Consider the following 14,990-nt stretch of genomic DNA (forward strand, 5'->3'; position numbering starts at 1 on the left):
TCTACACTTCAATGACAGGTTTAATTTAAGGTGTTCCCTTGTGGAAATCAGATGATGTTAATACGATCACTATGAGGTGAGTGCAACAGTACATATATAGATTACCATGCACCTCCACAAATCGGAAAGCCTGTGGGAGCACCTCTATAATTGAATTACACAAATGCGGAACTCCTTTTATAACCATATGGTGTGGAGTGTACAGCACCCTGCTGCTCTACCGGAAAACAATCAACAGGGTTGCTAAAGTGGCTCAACATAAGAACACACCCAGGTTCCAGTCCTGTGCAGTCCCTATGCAATCCGACGCATTCTGGTACTTATAGCATTGTTGGTTTCGGTGTGAAAATATGACTACCACTTGCTGTTATGCTTCTTGCACCGCCCAAACCCATGATGCCATGTTCAAGCTGTATTATACAACATTACGAGACTGCACCATACAGGGAGGATGTCCTGTTTCTCCAGCTGCGTGTGTGTGAATTACTTCGGCTGCTGCTAGAAAACAAAACATCCAAGTAACTATATTTTATGTTTCTTAATCTTCACGGAAGACGCTTAACCTTGTACAATAAGGCAGCAAGAGTGTTTGTTACATTATCTATTACTGTACTTTATTGTACGCACATGGCCTCAGTACAAATCAGATGCGCATCCCGGGCCCGCAGCAGAGATGACACAAGATGAAAGAGGTCTGTTTGGAGTGACAACGATTGATAACACAAGCATTGAAAAGGGAGTAAGGGGGTTATAAACTAACAATTTGTCTCAAAGAGACCAGGCATTCTGCTGTTTAGGTAAGACCTAATCACCTTAACACGATTGCCATTTAAAAAAAAAAAAAGAAAGTTGCTGCTCTTGCACAGAAAACAAAATCCACAAACTTGGTTTAAATAAGTTTTGTACTGCCCTAGATTTTCAGGTAACTGTTCTGCTATTCCAAGACGAATGATCATCTTTAGTGATGGAAAACATTCCTAATTGCAACAAGAAATAATCCGCCATAAGGGAGTGGCAGGGAGCAGGCAAGAGCTGGAGGAGAGTGATTTGAAGTGCATGCAGGGGCTATAGACAGAGAGGGAGGCAGCGTGGGCACGAAATAGTACCTTAATCACGTCGGGAGCAGCCATTGGGCACAGATTAATTTGAATTAATCTGTGCTTGGTCTCTGCTCCACAGCAAGCACCAGAAGTGACATTTCGTCTACACTGGCCAATTTTGGAGCCGGTAGACGAGAATGACATGAAGACAGCAAATGGTAAGCAAGGGGAGGGCTCCAAGTCCTTTTCTGTATACAAGCGCGTCTTCCAAGTGAGATACATGCACTAGTGCAGGCACGACCCTAATAAAAATTACCTTATACAGGTGAAGGGGACTCTTGGATGCAGTGGAAGCAGCGTAAAATCTCACAAAGGTCTCTTTATCAGAGATTTGAGCATGTGTGCTTAGGACACCTTAGACTTCTGCTTTATATAGGACCAGTGCAGAGAGTCATTAACATTGCAGCACCCCCTATCTTTTTGTGCATTCTCACAATCCCATCCGTCAACATGAATAACACCACTCTTCCAACAGGCCATAGGAATACTGGTTGCTCAGAAGTGGTTTATTAACCAGAGTTAAACATCTCATCCAGTCCTTCTGCTGTAAGAATTAAATATTCTTTCATGGTACACTTGAACATGTTAGCCTGGGGACCTCCTCACAAGGAGAATACCAAGAAGGGTCTTTCAGCAAACACTGCACTGGGATCCTCTCAAGACTAAAGCCATCACCGGATACCTGGCAGGTCTACAGGGGCACTGAATCTCCTGCCTCTGTCCCAGTCTTTTTCCAGCTACGAACATTTCAGTCACACAGCTATCCTCACACTGAGCATTCTTATCCCAGCTTCCTAGTGTGACGCTGTTGTGATGGCAGGTATTTGTAGTCTATCTGAAGGATTATGCATGCTGCAGGACACCGTGCGATTACCAGCCACCACCTGTACTATGATGTAGGCGTGAAGCATTCTAAAATGTTGGGGTTGAGGCAGTTAATGAGCAGATGCTGAGAGCGTGTGGTCATGAACAGATGCGCGGTGACAGTGCACCTTGTCATCCTACGTTAAGTGTGTCGGAAAGCTTTGACTTCAATAAAACAAGAAGAATTGCATAAAACTGTGGGAGTCATCTTTACGAAATTGGTGATGAGCTCTAACACACTCGAACCCTGGACGACTTGCAACTCAGAAAGATGATCAACGCTGAAGAACAGATTTCATTACAACAAGTACTTATAAAATTTACACCAAATGGTAACAATGTTAAGTTTTCTGACTAAATAGTAATTGCTCCATACCAAAAGAAAGTGTACACGTTATATAATGCTTACCTTTTGTGCGAGTGTTAAACTGTCTGTAACGGCTCTGCTCAACGACTCAAATCATGTCACTGGAACACATTTAGTCCTGTGCACGCATGCGTGCCTCCGTTTTACCTGAACTTAATGCAGGCACCGTGATTAGATTGAATACTTGTCACATAGGAGCCACCATTTTGAAGAATTAGTACGTGCCTCCATTGTACCTGATTTTAATGCATGCAATGTGATTAGACAATACATCAATTAGATGCATGCCACCAAGTCTAAAGATGTGAGAGGAACAGTATTTATTCATGCAGTGTAAGCTCCTGTAATTCAGCAACTTCTCTTTATGTACAATTAAGTCCCATATTCATGAGGGCAATTTTGGATTGGGTTGGTCTTCATGGAGCAATGCCGATGCGTACGGTTATCATCATAGAACAACGTTTATGCGTTGAAACTTATTTAGCACATCAGGTAGGAAGAACGCCGATGTGCACAGGTATTGAAAAGAGTAATTTCTTTTACGCAGATAGGAGAAGCGTAGTTAACAACGAGATCAGCTACACCTCAAGTATTCCAAATACATGTTCACGCTTGGTGGTATTTCTACACATTGTCAACCTGTATCAGATTGTATTGCTCTAGTTCTAACATTACAATAAGAAATAACAATAATCTGGCAAATCCACATAACTACACTTTGGTAATAGTACCTGGTATTAGTAAGATACATTATGCTATTCCATGAAACATATATAGCGTGCAACATTGACACACACACTTTCGGCTGTACATATTCCATTAGTTATTCAATACAGCTTCGGGAAATGTATTTCATCTACATACCTACAATATGTGTCGCATTGGATCGTTACAAATTCTTCCACAGAATACAGGGAAAAGATTAATCAATTAAAGATTACTTATCTGCTTTAAAACAAATTGGCATTTACGTGTCATTTCGGAACTCTTCACACAATGGACTTATTAGGGACCAAATAGTAATGAGAGCAGACAACTGTAGCATCCAAGAGAGTTTATGGGCAAAAAGGTAAAAAACACTCCAGTATGTTATCAACATTGTTAAAAGAGCAGAATTGATCGGAAGGTGCGCCAAAACTGTATTAAATGATAGTAAGAACAAACAAGATTAACCTGTTGTTGCTAAAATAAGTAGCACCAAGTCATCATTCCAGGTCCCATTCAAGAAGAAGAACAAGGAAAAGACAGATGTAGAGTGGAGAAATAATTTAAAGAGCTCAACAAAAAGGAAACATTATAGATGCAGAAGTACAGATCGTTTAGCTAATGACAGGAAATGCCCTGCACAAAGGCAGAAATGTGCTAAATGTGGTGTTTTGGGATATTTTCAGAACATTTGTCAGGAAAAAGTCAGAAGGTAAAGTAAGAATTGTTGACCAAAAGTATCACACGGAATCATCCGATGACACTGATCTCAAATGTGTGTATTGAATGTAGAAGGTGCACAAATACTTGATATTGATACCAATAAGGAAGAGAAAAGAAACCAATATGTGAAATGTCTGTAGGTGGATTTGACATTTCAGTAGTGGCTGTTTCTGGTTCTCCTTACATAATAGTGAACAAAGATGTATGGAAAGACAAATTTACACGCATTGTAGAGAAAGAATTAGAACACCCTGATATTACAATCAAAATGTTTACAGGTGAACCAATTGAAAGGATTGGATAAAGGAAACCTAAATTAGTGTTCAAGAGCAGAGAAACTATGGGCAAATTGTATGTTTCTGTCACAGGCCCATCTGTACTGGGGTGGATGGGCCAAGGCAATTTAGGAATAACCTTGAATCCTAACAGCCCAGAACCAGTACTAATAGTTCAATCAGAAAAATAATTTGGTTTGTATGCTTCTAAAAAAATTCCCAACAGTATTCATGGGACGTATAGGGAAACTCAAAGGTTTCTGCCATAAAATACAATTGAAATAAGAGGCTAAACCATGCAAACACAAAGTTAGAAACCTACCTTTTGTCCTTAAAGAAGAATGATGTGAGAATTCAACTAGATGAATTACATCGGGCAGGAATCATTGACCAAGTGGAGCCATAGAGTGGGTGGTGCTGTTAGTAGTGGCTAAAAAAAAAATGGCAAGCTAAGATTATTCGTTGATTTATGAGATCTTAACAAAAACATCCTTGTACACCTTTTCCGGTTACCAAAGATTAATGAAACGTTGACTGTCACTAAAGATGTAAAATGTTTTTCTATTATTGACATTACTGCTGCCTGTCACCAGGTCCCGTTACACCCTGATAGCAGGAATCTCACCACTTTCATTACACCATTTGAGTGTTACAGATTTAAAAGAGTAACTTTTGGGCTGGCATCAGACGTGTTCCAAAGGTTAATGCATGAACTATTCAAATGTGTGAAAAACCTGTTAATCTTACAATATGACATATTAGTGATGGCAATAACTAGAAAAGAACATGACAAAAAACTATTACAGTTACTTAACATACTAGAAAAAAGGTATCAATTTAGTAAGTGCAAGTTTGCCAAAAGCAAGTTACCGATCTAAGAGATGAAATACAGCTGAGGGGATTAAACCAAAAAAAAGAATTGCTGGACACTGTTAAAGAGGCACCCACCCCCAAGAATAAGGATGAAGTAAGAGAGTTTTGGGGGTTAGTGGAAATCAATTCGAAATTTGTGAAAGATTTTCCATCTAAAACCTGTGAAATCAGACAATTACTCAAAGTAAAAAAACTAATTTGAATCATCTAGTCATTGTCAGGACACATATCTCTTAAAAATATTTACAGTGGTCATCCCCTACAAGGTTTTGATCTGGAATTTGCCAAGCATAGTCACACGTATGCTAGTAGTAAAGGCACTGGTGCTGTCCTTACACACAAAAGAACATTGGGTAAGGAAGAAACCACTGCCCTCACTTCCCATTCGCTTACCCCTACTGAAGAAAAATATTTAGTCATCCAACTAGAAGCACTCACATGCGTATGGGGACTGGAGCATTTCCAACAACAAAAATAAGGTAAACAAAATTATTTTGCGTAGCGGCCATAAACCTCTCACGAAGGTGTTAACCACCAAGGGTTTGTATAATGCATCACCAAGATTAGCTCGTATGTCAGTAAGACCATTTGATTTTAATTATGAAGTACAATATGTACCAAATTCAAAAAATGTTATTGCAGTTTTTTGAGCCAGATGCCATTACCTTTGAGTGAAGTTTGTGAGGATAACTTGGATTAATTTTGTATAGCAAATACTTCAGAGAAAGTTCCTAGCATAATGGAAATGTGCCCAAAAAAGATGCACTTCTAGTAGAAGTGAATAGCATGATGTTGGAGGGGTGGCCGAATAAGAAATCTTATCACAGAGAAGTTATCGACATACTGGGGCATGAGATATGAGTTATCCTATGAGTGAAGTTTAATTTTAAGAAAAGGAAAAATGGTTACCCCAGAAAAATTGAGAGAGAAAATCCTAGGAATAGGTCATAAAGATCATTTGGGCATAGGTAAAGCTAAGATAAGATTGAAGAGTTGGTATTGGTGGCCAGGGTGTGACAAAGAGAGAAAACTCAGGAATTGCATACAGTGTCAGTGGCGTAACAAAAGCCCCTGCAGTGCGGGCGGGGCTCCGCGCTCCAAGGGGCCTCCACAGCTCACTACACTGTGCACAGGCGGCATGCCCCTGACTGTGCCCAGGGGGCCTCCTACAGGTACTTTACAGGGGGGCCCTTAAATTTTGTTATGCCACTGTACAGTGTGAGAATTCAGATAAAATCCAAGTGACACTTAAACCTATTTTACATCCTTTAACCAGTCCAGGAATACCATGGGAAAGAGTTGGAATAGACATTATGGGGGCCAATATGAGAATAAGGAGAACAGGTGTATGTGATTGTGATAATTGATTGTTTTACTAAGTAGCCTGAGTTTAGAGTAGTACAAAAAGCAGACTCAAGCACCGTTATCAATTTTGTAGGCAAAGTATTTTATGGAGAAAGGGATGTCTAAGTATATTCAGAGTGACAATGGCCCCCGATTCATAGCAGAGAGTTTTAAAACTTACTTAAGAAGAAATGTGATAATTCACAAGACCACTTCAGTGTACCATCCAGCGAGAAACTGAGCTGAAGAATGGTTTAACTGAGTGATTAAAGGAATTGCTAGCAATACCAATCTTGTGTGGAGGAGAGAATTGTACAAGACAGTGTGGGCATACAGACTCACTCCCAGAGAGAGTACTGGATCCATTCCTTTTGAACTCATGAGGGAAAGAACTCCTATGTCCAACGATATAAGATGGTTTAAAGCAGCAAAGAGTTGATTGGTCACCAAATGTAGAAAAAGAAAAATTGTCTCAAGCACAAAATGAGTTCAAAAAGTATTATGACTTGAAGCACAGAAGTAAAACAGTACCTTTGAAAGTTAGTGACAGAATAAGGGTAAAAATAAGTGGATTTATTGGAAAAAAAATCAAAGTCGTTTTTCTCAACCCTTAGTGGTAGAAAACACTCTGCAATTCAGTATTACTAAGCAATGGTAATGTTTGGCATGGCTTCCATTTCTTCGTGTATGGGAAAAGATGACAGATCCAGATTGAATGTAGATAATGAAAGAAGTAACCAGACAACACAGAATAATGAAATTAGTTCTCAAAGGTAAGATGGAGTTACAAGACAAAATATTTGAGTGGTTGGATGAGGAGGATGTTGCACAAGGTGAGACACCCTAAGGCCATGTGAATTGGGCATGGCAAAATAATAGGGAAATTGCATTAGAAGAAACAAGAGAGGGTGCAGTGACGCCATGTGAGGATGACCAAATGGGTATCCAAAATCTTGGGAATTTGAGAAAGCAAGAAGTGATGGAAAACCCAGTAGGTGGTAGCTAAGCATCTCACAAAAGGGGTAGCATTATAGCAAAATAGGCGGGACAAGACGTGCTGTGAATTGCTTGTGTGAATGATCCAGTAAGAATATGTTAGAGTTTAAATAAGAATAATCACTAATTTAAATTCTGTTGTGTTTTTTATTACGTGTAACACATTTACAAAAAGGGTACCTTTTCCTTAGTCTATAGCTACATGTGAAATGATATGCAGATATATTTTTTGATATATAGTATTGCTCATATAGAATTCAGTGGTATGTAAGTACTATTTTATCGAGTATATTATTAACGTTGTAGTTTTTTTTTATCATTACTTACTAGTATTTCATATTTCCATGTGAAATGTTTTATGAACATAATAAGGGAGGATGTGTTGTGGCAGTAGGTGTTTGTAGTGTACCTGAAGGATTATGTCCCCTCCAGGACATGATGCGATTACCTCCACTCCCTATATTATGATGTAGGTGTGAGGCATTCTAGAATGTTGGGGTTGGGGCAGTTATCGAGCAGATACTGTGGGAGATTGATCATGAAAAAATGTGCGGTGACAGTGTGCCTTGTCATTCTATATTAAGTGTGTCCGAAAGCTTTGACTTCAATAAAACAAGAAGAATTGTACAAGACAGTGTGGGAGTTATCTTACAGACGCCACCACACATTGTTGCTGCATTCAGGAGTGTTCACTCTGGTCCAGTCTCATCCAAATAAAACGTTCAATCCAGCAAATGACAGCAGTTAAATTATTTAAAAGCCAACCCCAGGCAAAGCACATGATAGCGGCAATAGTCTCCTCCACATACCCCAGTAACCCCGTTAGTGGTAGAAGAGCAAGTGTGTACTCTATAATCTCGGAAATCGATTGAGCAGCCCTTCGAAAATGGCTGCTATGCCAGGACAGGTCCAGGCAAGGTGAAATAAGTTCACTGGTGGGGTGTGGTAGCTACACCTTTTGGGGCTTGCAGTTCTGTCAGTTAAATAATAGAGCTGGTGACTAATAGATCATAGGAAAGAACTGAAAGTGAATTAATTTGTGCCCCTTAAGTTTGAATGTTTTCGGTTGCATATGGCAATGATGTCATACTTTATCTTCTACTTCCATTCACAGGTCCTTTTCTCAGCAGATTTTTCACTCGGTGCACTATAGTCACACATGGGTCTGTAAATAAACTTTATAATTTAGAGAGCCATCCTCTATTAGCTGTGGATTGCAATATTTGTGTTAAAGTGCTAGAACCCTTAGGCTCCTTCAAGAATGTTGGGAAGGAAGCTTTTGCAGCTTGATGTATTCTGAAATATGCAAGTACATTTGTTGTTAACTTTGGTTTTGAATTCATCTAGTGATAAGAAGTCACAATAAAAATCTGTCCCAGTCGGTTGATATACCTGTGCCCTAGTACATATGTTGCTGACGTTTCTTATGTTGGCGGGAGCAGTGTATTCTTTATTGCTGAAAATGTGGAGTGTACAGCACAGTCAAACTTTTTTTTTTTTTATTGGAACAAGCTGACCACCACGCCCAATGGGTACATCTTTCGATATGAATCTCTGGACTGGGTTTAGGGTGTTTGGTACATGTGACAGTTTGCAATTTTTCTATTTTGATTTAAACTTTCTCTACTGCCAGATGTGGGATAGGGTAATCCAATATCAACCAATAGGCTACAAAGTGAGCATGGGCAGCAAGATGGTGCCTTACGAAATCAGTGACCCCGACTCCCCATTTATTGAAAGGTAAAGTGAATACCTCCCTCTTGATAACCTGTTTCTTAACAGTCCATAACAGTTCGATGAGTATGGTTTCTAGGGTATTGAAAAAGCTAGTAGAGAAATTGGTACATTCCTAAATAAATAAAGAATCTTAGTAAGGACCACAACTTTAATCAGTTCCCTTTGGCCTGCCATTAACAGTGGTAATTTAATCAGTTTCCTGATTTGACACTTGTTTGTCTCAATAGCTGGGCCATAATTATCTCCTAATAACTGCTACCCGTTTCCGTTAATGTTTATTGTGAGATATTTCTGTGTGTTGTTCCAACAATTTAATGGATATTCAGTCTCTGGTTGTATTGTATTTGATATGATAAATAAGAGCTCCTTTCCTACCCCAAAAATGATAATCCTAGAATATGAATGAAAATTGATTATTTCTCTGATTAGTGGGGCAGATTCATGTGGAGTTTTTAACAAACAGTAGATATTATCTGCATGTAATAATATCAGTAATCTCCTAGCTCGGAATGGAAGGCCTCTTTGGGAATTGTGTCCCTGAATTTAGAAACCAGGGGCTCAAGAGCTAGCACAAGTTGAAGAAATGTAGACGTTTTCACACAAGCCATTGTTTACCTGGATTCATCCTGTAGGCTCTGCATAGACCAGATCAATCTGTTTGATTATATATCACAGAGTCCCTTTCTTTCCTACACCACTTTTAGAAATTTCCCTTGTAGGCACTCAGATTTTTGTCTGCCTCTAAAAATACAGAGGCTGCTTCCCTTTTCAATTTGTATTTGGTGTATTAATGAGAATAGCGTTGGTAGATTGCGAGATGTGACCCTAACTGGAATAAAGCCACATTGAGCATGTTGGACTACTGTATCAATATAGGGATAAGCCTGGTGGTGAGAATTTTTGCCAAAATTTGGTTATTTAGATTCAATAAATGTAAGGGACAATATGATTTACACCTAGTCTTATCTTTGCCTGGGTTTACCAATGCTGTTGTTATTGCTTCGCTAGTGGTGCTTGGGTGATGTACAGTTTCCATGGCCTCATTATAAACATTCGGTAGGTGGGGAGGTAGGATGTCCCTGTATTCCTTATAAAATGTATCCATTAGCCTGTCCAACCTTGGGGATTTACCACCCTCAAAGCTGTTAATTGTGTGTGTTATTTCATCTAAATTTACAGATTCCATTAATGGTTCCCTTTGCACACCATCTACCCAAAAAAGAGCCACATTGTCAAGACTGTCATGAATGTGCCTTTAGTTGAGTAGAACGTAGTGTTGTATGAGGCTGTTTTGCTTCACTAATGACCGAGTTGAAACACTCATGCACTGACAAAAATCTCTAGAATGTGCTTCTTAGTCTAAAGAAGACATTTATTAATTCACTTTGCAAGGTTCGTAAAGAAGATTAGCATGCTGAAAGTACACGTTTAAAAATGGTCACAGCAATTAAATGAAAACATGTACAGATGATTCTCCACTGCGCTATACACACCAAATATATATATCTATATTACAATGTGTTAGAAATTGGGTCTCTAGTTGGCAGTGGGTTTGCACCCTGTCCAAGTGGGGACCCTCACTCTAGTCAGGATAATGGAGATACCTGCTCAGATAACCCCTACTCACCCCCTTGGTAGCTCGGCACGAGCAGTCAGGCTTATCTCACAAGTAATGTGTAAAGCATTTGCACATAACACACAATAACACAGTAAAAACACTATGAAAGGACACCACACCAGTTTTAGAAAAATAGACAATATTTATCTATTTAAAACAAGACCAAATACGATAAAAATCCAACATACAGTAATAAAAAATGAATTCTGCAAGATTTACTCAAAAATACAGTTCCTTGAAGTCAATAGCTCCACCTGGGGCTATCACGGCGTTGTGATCAACAAAACCAACAGTTCAGGCCAGCTGCGGTGTCGGGAAGACCGGCAAACAGTACCTTGGATTTGTAGGGCATCGTGATCCTCGCGGTGAGCTCTGGAGAGCAGCATCGCGGTTTCAGTTCCTGAGTCGGTGCAGGAGTCATCGGGCCCTTGAAGTCGCACGTGTTGCAGATCGAACTCCAGTCAGGAGCGCTGGCGTGGATGGCGTTGGGGCTGCGGTGCGAAGCGGGACGATGCGACGTGCGGTGCCCACAGGTCACGGGGCAAGCAGTGGCTCGGTGATGGTGTCCAGTTGCATCTGTGAGACCAGGGCTGCGGTGTGAAGCGGGGCGGTGCAACATGCGGTGTCCACAGGTCACGGTGCAGGTAGCAGCATCGTCGTTGCCAAAGCGCTGTTGTCCGTAGGCCCAAGCCAGTGGTGCGGGACGGGACTGTGCTTCGTGACCCTCCCAAGCGGTGTCCACAGGCCACGGTGCAGGCAGGGATGCCTGGTGACGACACTGGAGTTGATGGTGCTGGCGTCTGTGGACTGGGGCTGCAGGGCGGGACGGGATGGTGTTTTGTGCACAGGCCACTGTGCAGGCAGCGGTGCCGGTGTCAGCAGGAGCGGCGACGTCAGGGAGGCCCAGGCTACGGTGTGAGCAGGCGATGCCGGAGTGCGGGGCCCACAGGTTGTGGTGCGAGCAGCGGCTCGGTGAAGTCGTCCGCTGACTGCGTCAGTGAGACCAGGGTCATGGTGCGAAGCGGGCAGTGAGACTCCATGCAGCGTTGGCAGGTCACTGTGCAGGCCAGCATTGGCGGCGGGGCGGTCTTTTCTCCTCTTGAGCAGCAAAAAACACACAGTTTCCAGTGCTGCGGGTCGAGGAAACTGAAGTCTTTGGTGTCCCTGAGACTTCGAACAGGAGGCATGCTCTACTCCAAGCCCTTGGAGAACTTTCTCAAGCACGACACACAGCAAAGTTCGCTCTTTTCACTCTTTTAAGGCAGAAGCAACAAATGCAGGCTAGTCCAGCAAAGCAAAACAGCAAAGGGACAGTACTTCTCCTCCAGCTCTTCTCCTTGGCAGAGGTTCCTCTTGATTCCAGAAAGATTCTAAAAGTCTGGGGTTTGGGTTCATCTTCTTATACCCTGTTCTGCCTTTGAAGTTGGCAAACTTCAAAGCAAAGTCTCAAGTGTTTGCCAGATCCTTCCTTGTCCAGGCCAGGCCCCAGACACACACCAGGGGGTGGGAGACTGCATTGTGTGAGGGCAGGCACAGTCCTTTCAGGTGTGAATGACCATTCCTCCCTCCCCTCTAGCTCAAATGGCTCATCAGGATATGCCCCCTTTTGTGTCACTGTCTAGAGAAGAGGTGTGAACAGCCCAACTGTCAAACTGACCCTAATGGGGAATCCACAAACAGGCAGAGTCACAGAATTGTTTAAGCAAGAAAATGCCTACTTTCTAAAAGGAGCGTTTTCAAACAGACAATTTAAAAACCAACTTCAATAAAAGATGTATTTTTACATTGTGAGTTCAGAGACCCTAAACACCAAGGGGAATCTGCGCTTTAAGGATATTTAGAGGCAGCCCTATGTTAACCTATGAGAGAGATAGGCCTTGCATAGTGAAAACCAAATTTGGCAGTATTTCACTGTTAGGACATATAAAACACACTAGTATATGTCCTACCTTAAACATACACTGCGCCCTGCCCCTGGGGCTACCTAGGGTCCTCCCTTAGGGGTGCCTGACATGTAGTAAAAGGGAAGGCTTAGGCCTGGCAAGGGGGTACACTTGCCAAGTCGAATTGGCAGTTTAAAACTGCACACACAGATACTGCAGTGGCAGGTCTGAGCCACGATTACAGGGCTATTAAATGTGGGTGGCACAACCAGTGCTGCAGGCCCACTAGAGGCATTTGATTTACAGGCCCTCTGCACCTCTAGTGCAGTTTACTAGGGACTTATCAGTAAATCAAATATGCAAAGCATGGATAAACCAATCAACAAAACAATTTCTATAGGGAGCACTTGCACTTTAGCACTGATTAGTAGTGGTAAAGTGTGCAGACAATAAACCAGCAAAAACAGACCTGAAAAAATAGGAGGAAGAAGGCAAAAGGTTTGGGGATAACCCTGCAAAAAGGGCCATTTCCAACACAACACAATGCAAAGCAAATAATTAATTAAAAAATGCATCACCATGAGGGAAGGGCAAATTTGTTTCATCTCCTTCCTAATCAGCATCAGATCGCCAGATCCCAGAATCGATCGTGGAGACAGAGAGATCACTTATCCTCACGGGAAGGATGACACACCTCAGCGCCCTGAGCATGTCCGAGATCTGAGTCACTACCCGGTCTATCTGGTCTCGGCCTCTTATACTTTGAACAAACAAGAGAGGAGAATTCTAGAAACTCCCTCTCACTGCATAAGCTTATTATTTAAAAAATGCTGGTTACTGTAGGTCAGCTTTGTAAAGAACATGTCATGACTTGGCCAAAATCCAAAGGTGGCCTCTATCAAAACAAAACCATTGCCTGCCATCCTAGTGCATTCTTATCAGCCTAAGCCATTGGTAGGAAAGAATACACAAACATGCAGAATAAAAACCTGAGCACATTGTATAACTTGGAAAAATACTTGCAGCTTTTAATGTGGCAGTGGTTAATGCTAAAATAAGGTCAACAGGAAAAATTAAGTTGGTGGTCACTAATGTGACGGTGTGCTTCTTGGCTAAGTGTAACGTGGAGTCAGTGGTCAAAACACAAATATCATTACAGAGGCTAATTCCTTTAATGTTGCCTCTTACTAAATATTGTATCTCCTCCTTGAGTTCGAAGGTTGTGATCTATAGTGTATATTTACTGTAGACTTTGTAGGAAGTTGGCTCTTTATATAAAATATCAAAATCAGCTATATCATGCAAAGAGTCTAGGGGTCCCCTTACCGGTGGACAAGGCTTGCTATCTAATCCCAAAGCGCTCTATTAGAAGGTAGTGTGGTCGAGCAGTCTTAGCCTTAACATAGAGGAGTGTAAGACCTCTATGTCTTACACACACAGTCAATAAATACACACACAGTCAATAAATGAGACAGACGACTCAAGAAGGAGATCCACACCAATTTACAAAAATAACCAGCATCTTTATATATATTTTAGCACCATAATCAGTTCATTCAGGTAAGTACGGTTTGCAAGAAACATCTTTACAGGTTTGAACAATAGACACTTAGGGCAATTTCTGAAAGGTACAGTACAGCGGCTTACGAGGCCCATCTCCTAGACTTTGGGTGAGCACTGGGCAAGGGTCAGGACAAAACCAACAGGTCACACCATGCGGCACTGGGGCAGCTGTGTGCAGAGGTGTAGCACTGCACCGGGTGCCCAATGTTACTCTAAGGAGATCGGTCCAGTCGAAAAGATGCTGCTGGTGAGGACTGGTAATCCAGTCAGGGGGAACCAACAAGGCGATTCCAATCTTGGGATGTCCGAGGACATGTGGACACCTTCACTCCACTTCTCCATAGGGCAGGGGCAACAGGTGCAGAGGTATCCTGAGGTATCGGGTTTTCTCTACCGGGGCACTCATGGTTGAGGGGGCCTGTGTGCAGAGGCTGCAAGTCTTGTTAGAGGGTCCTCAGGGGTCAAGTCCAGAGTGGACTTCATCTCTGAAGGGCTGGGGAACCATGCTGGTATTGTTGGTCCACTTCAACCCAAACTTTATGGCATGGTGCAGTAGTGTTGTAAGTGGTCAGGTTTTGGTGGTCCAGAGTCTGCATAGGTTGTTTTGGGGGTAACTGGAGATGCAAGAAATAAGCTCTGCTGCCCCACAGGAGTTCCTGGGTCTTTTTAGAAGGTAGGCAGTCCTCCCGGGCTTGGGGACACAGAAGCTGCAGGATGAGGCAACTTTGGCGCAAGTCGGCACGAGCAGCAGAGAGGCCGGCAGGACTGGGTCCTGTGTCAGACGCTTCTTCCTTTGCTTTCGCAGTTCTTCCGTGTCCTTCCTTGTAGGTCTGCAGGAACTTGATTTCCTCGTTCCAGGGGGTCCCGAAAGTACTGAATTTGTGGGTGTTTCAGGGAGTATAGGGTAGTAGCCAATGGGCTACTTACCCTTGGTATCACTAC

At 42.1% G+C, this 14,990-nt stretch overlaps 2 protein-coding genes across 3 annotated transcripts in view; one reads left to right on the forward strand and one right to left on the reverse strand.

Moving 5' to 3' along the window:
- CMSS1 (cms1 ribosomal small subunit homolog) overlaps positions 1-14,990 on the forward strand; it is a 1,251,672-nt gene that overhangs the window by 440,858 nt on the left and 795,824 nt on the right. The gene's annotated exons all lie outside the window — the stretch shown is intronic.
- Positions 1-14,990, reverse strand: part of FILIP1L (filamin A interacting protein 1 like) — an 840,953-nt gene that overhangs the window by 300,747 nt on the left and 525,216 nt on the right. Inside the window, exon 4 of one of the 2 annotated variants that reach the window (XM_069204871.1) lies at positions 4,357-4,464. The exons of the other annotated variant lie outside the window; for it this stretch is intronic. The gene's annotated coding sequence lies outside the window, so the exon portion shown is untranslated. The remainder of the gene's footprint in view (positions 1-4,356; positions 4,465-14,990) is intronic. 2 annotated transcript variants of the gene reach the window in all.

This window comes from Pleurodeles waltl, chromosome 8 (genome assembly GCF_031143425.1).
Source record: "Pleurodeles waltl isolate 20211129_DDA chromosome 8, aPleWal1.hap1.20221129, whole genome shotgun sequence".
NCBI classification, from domain to species: domain Eukaryota; kingdom Metazoa; phylum Chordata; class Amphibia; order Caudata; family Salamandridae; genus Pleurodeles; species Pleurodeles waltl.